An 8,548-nucleotide genomic window follows, 5' to 3' on the forward strand; every position below is an offset into this window, starting at 1 on the left:
GTTTTTGGTATACTGTGGGAGAGGAAGAGAATAAGCATTTATATAGTTCCTACTATGTGCCAGGTACTATTGTAAACTTTAACGAATATTATCTCATTTGATCCTCATAATAATCCTGAGAGGTAGGTTCTATTATCCTCATTTTATCCTTGAGGAAACTGAGGCAGACAGAGGTTAAATGACTTGCCCATGGTTATACAGCTAGTAAGTATCTAAGGCTGGACTTGAACTCAGGTCTTCCTGACTCTAGGCCTAAGGCTCTATCAACTGTGTTAAACCTTTATTTTTGTCATTGACCTTTCTATACCTAGTAATGGAATCTCTGGGTCAAAGGGTATCAATATTTTAGTCATTCACTTTGGATAATTCCAAATTACTTTCCAGAATGGTTGGGCTAATTTACAGCTCCACAAACAGCATATTAATATGTCCACAATCCTTCCCATATTGACTGTTATATTTTGTTTTCTTTACTTTTATTATTAACAATTTGGAAATATTTTTTCATATGGTTAATAGTTTACAATTCTTTGAGGAACTGTTTGTTCACATCTTTTGACCATGTATCAACTGGGGAATAGATTTTAGATATATATATTTGTCAGTTATCAATATTTCTTGGATATCAGACTCTTATCAGAGATATTTGATAAGATTTTTCCCCCAATTGACTACTTGCCTTCTTATCATGGTTATCTTAATTTTATTCATGGAGAAACTTTTCAATTTCATGTAATAAAAATTATCTACTTTATCTTTTTATCTTTTAAAAAATCTATTTAATCTTTTAACCTTTATTCCTCTTTTGGTTAAGAATTTACCCTCTACCCATGGCTATAAAAAGTATACAATCTGCTCCTCTTCTAATTTTTTATGGTATGAATATTAATATTCAGCTCACATATCCATTTTGAATTTACTGTGGAATATGTTGCTCTAAGCTTAATTTCTTCCGGGCTACTTTCAAGTTTTCCCAGAAATTCTTGTCAAATAGTGAATTGTTTTCTAGGTAAACTTAGGTTTGGGGGTTTATTGAATACTAAATTATTGAATTTGATTGTTTCTGACTCTTCCTTATCTGGACTGTTCCACTTATCTTTTAAAAATTTTTTTAACCAGTAGCAAATAGTTTGATGATTGTCTCATACTTGAGGTTATATAGTTTGAAGTCTGGAAATGCTATTGTGCCTTAATTCACACCTTTGTTTTTCATAATGTTCCTTGCTATTCAAGATTTTTTTTGTTCCTCCAAAATGAATTTTGTTATTATTTTGTCTTGCTCTGTGAAATATCCTATGGTAACTTGATGTACATTTAATACGATTGAGTTAATTGTGTTCTTAATGTTGAACCATCCTTGAATCCTTGTTATAAATCTAATTTGATAAAAGTGAATGACTTTTTGGATAAGTTGCTATAGTCTTTTAATTAGGATTTTATTTAAAATTTTTGAATCCACATTCATTAATAATGTTGACCTATAACTCCCTTTATTTTTTCCTTCTCGGGTTCAGGCATTAGGACTATGTTTGTGGAATATGGTAAGTTTAGCAGAACACTTTTTTCTTTCTCCAATTTTGCCTGACTTGTGTAGGTATAATTGTTCTTTAAAGATTTCATAGAATTCTCTGTAATTCCATCTGAACCACGGTTTTTTCCTTTGGCAATTCTTTTATAATTAGCTTAATTTCTTCTTCTGAGATTGGATTATTTAATATATCTATTTACTGTTCTGATAATTTAGGTATTTTATATTTTTGTAAATAATCCTGATGATTCTTTTTATTTCTTCTTATTTATTGTGATTTCATTTTATCCATTTTTAATTTTGTTAATTTGGTTTTCCTTTTTTAAATTAGGTTGGCCAAAGATTTGTGAATTTTGTTAGTCTTTTATAAGAACCAGCTTTTAGTTTACTATATTAGTTCTGTGGGTGTTTTTTCTTTTTAAGTTATTTATTTTCCCCTTAATTTGAAAAAAATTCTTTTCTGCCTTTTTTGGGCTTACTTTTTGATTTTCTGATTTTTAAAATTTCAAATTAAGTTTATTATTTCTTTTTCTTTTTTGTTAATGTAGGCTTTTAGGAACATGAATTTTCCTCTGAAGACTATTTTGACTTTATTCCAGACATTTTTGTATAATGTTTCATCATTATCATTGTTTTTTCACATGATTATAAATAATCTTTGACTTACTAGACAGTATTTAATTTTAAAATCTACGTCTAGATCTGTGTTTTTGCTTGTGCTCCTACAGTGATTATTATTTTAACTGAGCTATAGTCTGTAGAGGATGTATTTGATATTTCTGCTTTTTTTACATTCACTTGCAGATTCTCTGCTCGAAAACAGAATCTATTTTTTGTAAAGATTCTATGTAGTGTTAAAAAATAAGTATGTGCTTTAGTGGTCCCATTTAAAAGGTATCATAAATCTTTTAGCTTTGAATTCTCCAAGTTTGTTCAATTCTGTATTTTCCATTCTGTTCATCCTTCTGTTAGATTTGTCCAGCTCTGACAGAGGAACATTAAAGTTTCCCATTATCATTGCGTTACAATTCATATCTTTCTGCAAATCAGTTAATTCTTTGTTAACTTAGATGCTATGCCTTGCACATATGTTTAATATTGATATAGGCTAATTGGGTTCCTTTAAGCATAAAGTACTTCCTGGTGTATCTCTACTGATATTGTGAATTTTTAATTTTCCTTTTTTTTCCTTTCTTTTTAATGTGAGGCAATTGGGGTTAAGTGACTTGCCCAGAGTCACACAGCTAGTGAGTGTTATGTGTCTGAGGCTGGATTTGAACTCAGGTCCTCCTGACTCCAGGGCCGGTGCTTTATCCACTGTGCCACCTACCTGCCCATTTAGTTTTCCTTTGTTCAAGAGCAATGTTTGCTTCCTTTAAGCACAATATGCTTTCCTGGTTTGTCTCTATTGATATTTAATTGTTCATTTCTTTTCATCTTTTTTTTCTCCAGTATCATTCTCCCAAGCCCCCAGTTAAATGGTTAGTTCAAAATCTTTCCTTCTTTCTCCTCCTGTGGCGGGAATAATAACCTCACCTCCCACCCCTTTGCAAGTGAGGCTAGTTTTTTATTATGTAATAAGGGGCCTGGTGCATACACAGACAACATCGGTTTCCTTAGATGCTAAGGGAGCTTGCTTCCCAGAGAATTGTGCTCATGTGTAAGAGAAATCCCTTGGAACTACTGTGAAGCGTATGTAAACATTCCACAAGTAGTTCTGATCAGCTAATGGAGTAGTGGAAAGGAGGCTCTTTGATTTACTTTAGACACACTGGAAGAGGCCTGTATAGCATCCCATCTCTTCTTTGTTTCATTGAGTGACTCCTTTGCATCTGATGAAAGAGCGTGTTGTAACAGGAAAGGTCTTACTAACGTCTCCCTGTCTGAGGTCATATGGCCTCAAGAAATGGGCCTCTGTCCTTAGACTTTTCATTTGTTCTTTTCTGTTCTAAGTGAAGGGAGTGGATTCTCTGACCTTGGGAGTTTTAAAGGTTGGGAGAGTGAGCCGCAGGAATCTGGGAGCTGGAATTCAGGCTGTTGGTTTGTAGCCAGCATAGCATTGATGCCCCAAGGAACAAGGAACAGTTTTTGCAAGTTCCTTCAATCGTGTCATATTTGGGCATTTGGTGAGATCAGTGCTGTGCAGGAACCTAGGTAGGTTTTGAGCCTACTCCCCAAATATTGAGATAATATAGGGGAGAAGATGCCTTGGAGGCATTGGGAGAAATGCTTGAATGCTTGTTCTTGTTCCATCTTTGGAGTAAATACCTCTGTGTAAAAGCTAATTGATGTTAAGCAGTTAAATGGAACTGGGGCCCAGTAACAGGACCCTAAAAATGGGAAGAACCACTTTTCCCCAGATGGTGGGGATCAGGCTTAAGGCATTAGAGAAATGACATTGCAACCCCTCAGGGATACTCTCTGGAATCCTGAGGTAGATATAGCCAGCTTGACCCTTGGAAAGTGGGGCCAGAGCATACATGCTACACTTAAAACATATTGAAGTCATCTTTGAGATTTGATTGGCTCAGGGAACATTATAAAAGAGCCTCAAAGAATTCAAGGCATGCTGTGACGCCAGGGTAGTAGACAAGGGGTCACTCTCGCTGGGCAACTCTATTCAGTTGAGTCAACTCAGGGTGTCCTCAGTGAATATCTTTGTTGAATATCCTTATGCTACGGATAAAAAAATCTTTTGTTAACTGTTGAATGATGCCCAAGTGTTTCAACATCAAATATAAACCACCAGGGGACTGTCCTGAGTCAAAGTCAGCCCAGAATACCTTCAGCTTCTTAGGATGGTCAGTTTTCTTTTTTCTGCATCTTTTTCTAAGAAGTGGTGGTGGTTTTTTGTTGTTGTTTTTGCTTCATTTTCTTCATTAATTTTCTTCTAGACATTTGGTGGTGCAGTGGATAGAGCACAGGAAGTCTGGAAGACCTGAGTGCAAATACAGTTTCAGATACTTAGTAGCTTTATGACTCTGAGTTAGTCACTTAACTTGTATTTGCCTCAGCTTCCTCATCTGTAAAGTGAAGATAATAATAATACCTCCCTTCCAGGGTTGTTGTGAGGATCAAATGTAAACTAGCCCTAAAGCTGCCAGCTCTCACAGAGAAGTCTTTGCTAAGCCCCCCTTGCCACTCATCCCACTGCAGGGGAGGGGAAATAGATGCACCTTTTGTGGTTATCCACACTCTCCCCCTCTCCCAGACCTCTATGGCCAAAGATGACACCCAACACCAGCCAGGGTTAGCATTGCTGATATATTTCATGTGACACTGGAATAAACAGTGGCAAAAGAATGGACAGAAATCACAGGGGAAGGGGATCCACTGGGGTATCTGCTGACTAGATACAGCTGATCACCTAAAAGAAAGGTTCTTTTTATGTTGGTGCTTTCTGCCCACAGAGAAGAGGTGAGGCAAAAGAGGGTTATCTCATCCCACTGGGTTGGCTAGGATCATCACTTACATTCTTAACTCCTCCCCACCTGCATTTTTAAGGAGGGCTGCACAATAGCAGTTGCTTCTCTCTGTGAAGGAGAAGGCAAGCCAAGAAGCACAAGCCCAGTGCTAAGTGCTAAAGTCTGCAAAAGTTCCCATGGCATCAACATGGAGACAACCTCAATCCCCTGGCCCTTGGGACACAGCTTCTGCCTTCTGCTCTCCAAATTATTTTCAGACAATCCCATAGACACCCACACCCATTCATGACTTCATCCATGGAATCCTGGAAAAGTGTCTGTATCTTCATGATTACCCTAACACAAAGCTAGATTCTAACACAGGATTACAGCAGAACACAATAGCAGAATACTCTGCTATTCTAAAAGACAGAAGGGAATGGGTGATATGCCCTTAGTATATTCTTCACCCAGAGGTGAGCAGGAAAGGGATAATGACTCCTTTAGACTCTAAGCAAGAAGGGCTGCAAGAGAATAGGAGAGATGGAAGAAGGGAGGGATTGAATTTAAGGGAATAAAAGGAGGTGTCTACACAATAGGGGGAGGAGGGTTCCATTGAAGAGAATTCCTGTGGAGTAAGAGATATATGACTGTGATAAGAAACTGGGACCTCACAGAGAGGTTTAATCTAGAAGAAACTGATACATTGGGAGACTATCTTCTTTGGGACAGTATTATGTCTCTGTGAACAGCATCACGTTCCAGAAGAAATATGTGTTCCTAGGGACAGCTGACACCTGGAAGGGTATATAGGATATGGACCCAGAGATGTAATAGCAGGCAAATGGGAAGGAGAATGATCACAGGGGAAGATCGCTGGGAAAGGGCATTGCTTCTATCCAACATTATTTCCCTTTCAGGTGAATACTTAGAGGAGTGAAGCACAATAACAAAGAAAAGGATGGGGAGGCAACATCTATATAACATATAAGCTAGTTAAAAGAGAGAGCCCAAACTCAGTATGTCTGTCACAAACTTTAATCCCATGAAGAACACAGAAAGACAAATAAGGAACAAATAAGTCCATAGACCATGAATCAGATAATACAATTTCAGAATAGCCTGGGAAGGAATAATATTAATAAAAATAACTGAGGTCCATTATTTTTTTTGAGGGGGGCTAGGCAAAGGACTAAGTGACTTGCCCAAGGTCACACAGCTAGTAAGTGTTAAGTGTCTGAGGCCAGATTTGAACTCAGGTCCTCCAGAATCCAGGGCCAGTGCTCTATCCACTGCACAGCCTAGCTGCCCCAAGTCCATTATTTTTTAAGAGGAAAGAGCCTAATCTGCCTGGATGTAGCAGGTGAAGGAATTCCTGTCCTCCAGGCCTCTGGGAGTCAGGAAGCTCTAAAGCAGGGAGTTGATATGGTTAGGATATCTAAATATGAAAGGGCAGAATCTGCTTCAGAGGGACCAGGATTATTGAAAAATGTTTACAAAGTCCCTACTTTCAATCAGTAATGTGCTGGACCTGTACCAAGAACCACATAGGCACAGTCCCAGTCCCATGGGAGTTTAGAGGTAGTGCTGACTACAGTAAGTTAATACAGAAATGGACAGTAAGATAACATATATATCATAGCTATTTATTAAAGGAAAGTGGATGTCTGTTAGAAGGAAAGAATGAGAAATTCTTAAGATTATAGATTTAGAAGTGGGAGTAATCTTAGAAACCATCATATCTAATCCCTTCATCTTACATTTGAGGAAACTAAGGCAGAGATGTAATGTGACTTGTTTTGGATCATGGAGTTATTACATGTCTGAGCCATTTCAACTCTGATCTTTCCAGTTTTAAGTCCAGAATCCTGTTCACTAAACTATGCTCCCATTAAATAAGTGAAATATAACACCATTGAATTGGTAATATAGGCCATGTTTGAAATACACCCCTGCCTGTTTGCTGGGGATGGCAAATTTTTCAAATGGGAGCAGAGTAGACCAGTGGCTTGGTACATGACCAAATCACCTAAGATGGAGGCACCCATGTGGCACATGCTAGGGACCTGTTTCTGGGACACAGGAGGATGGGCACTAGAATGGACATTCTTCATTGGCCTGCCACGTGGTTAGGAGCAACCTCTTTCCTTTGGCTGCTAGCTTGAATTGCCTGCCTTAAAACTACCTTACAGCAAGCGCTCTCTCTCTCTCTCTCCCTCTCTCTCTCTCCCCCTCTCTCTCTCTCCCTCTCTCTCTCTCTCTCTCTCTCTCTCTCTCTCTCTCTCTCTCTCTCTCTCTCTCTCTCCCTCTCTCCCTCTCCTTCCCCCTTTCCCTCTCCCTCTCTCATTTTCTCCTGTCACCATCAGGAAGTGAAGGACTTACTTGTTCACTAGGGAAGAGCCTGGGGGCCACCTTCGCCTCCCTTTAGGCCATATGCCTGAGGAACGATTTGGGTCTGTTTTATCCGTTCTTTTCAATTCTAGGTACAGGGAGTAGAGTCCCTGAGCCAGGAGCTTGAGCAATGGAGACCTTGGAACGATGGATTCCAGGCCGGATGTTGCATCCAGCATAGCAGGGGAGCCCTGAGAAGCCAGATCACAGATCTCAAGTCCAGGCTTTGGACTTGAACCTTAGTGTGACTAATACTATGTAGGAACTGAGCTGAACTGTGAACCTAATCTCCCTCCTTTCTCCATGTTTGTATGTTTGCTTTCATTATGTCTTTGAAGTAAAACGGTCAAATGTAATCAGGATGCTTGGTCCCCTAACATGGGGAGGGACCTTAATGGAGGGGAGGGGTTTGAGCCAATAATATGGACAAGAAACTGAAGTCTCTTATATATAACAAGGCTAGGAGTTCTGAAGACCCCTGAGGGAGTGATCAAATGGAGCACACCTGACCTTCAGGAAGTGGGCACCAGAAAAAGCCTGTTTATGCTTCTGCTATTAAAGGTAAAGCATGTGTAGAAAAGTATTCAAATTTCCACAAGGCTTTTTGAATTGCATTTTCCATCAGGGACCCAAGCTTACTTAGTGCTTTCCTCTACTGACACTTGTCAAAGCAATACAACAAACATCAGATCTATCGCACAATTGTCCTTCATGAGGCAAGCACGGACATACCTCGTCCATGAATGCTAGTGATCTTCCCTGCAGTGGAATTTTACCACTCTTTATTAGTTAGTCAGGCAAAGACAACTGGGTCAAATGTAGACCAAGGATTCGTGTGTCTTAAGAGGCAAAGGTAAATACCTAATTGGAGGGAGTTGAAGACAGTCGCCATGTGAGTTTTAGGGCACTTCCAGCTCTAAATCCTATGGATTTCTTATATTCTTTGAATTCCCATTTACTCTTTCCTATCCTCTCCTGAAATCTGAATTCTGAGAGGCTGAGTAAGTCTTTGGAAGAGGCTAGCCTCTGTTTTTCTACTTTCCAAAAGAGGTGTGCCTCCCAAATGACAAGTCTGCTCCCTGGTGGTCATACAGCCACATAGCACAAAGATAAGCTAGGTGCCTAGTCTAGTTTAAGAGCCAGAACAGAGAGGGAAAGGGAAGCTGGAGAGAGAAGGTGATGACAAGATGCCTGAGGGGCCAAGAGAGCAGTAGAGTTTGACAGG

Source organism: Phascolarctos cinereus, unplaced genomic scaffold (genome assembly GCF_003287225.1).
Source record: "Phascolarctos cinereus isolate Bilbo 61053 unplaced genomic scaffold, phaCin_HiC Scaffold_1;HRSCAF=81, whole genome shotgun sequence".
Taxonomy (NCBI): Eukaryota; Metazoa; Chordata; class Mammalia; order Diprotodontia; family Phascolarctidae; genus Phascolarctos; species Phascolarctos cinereus.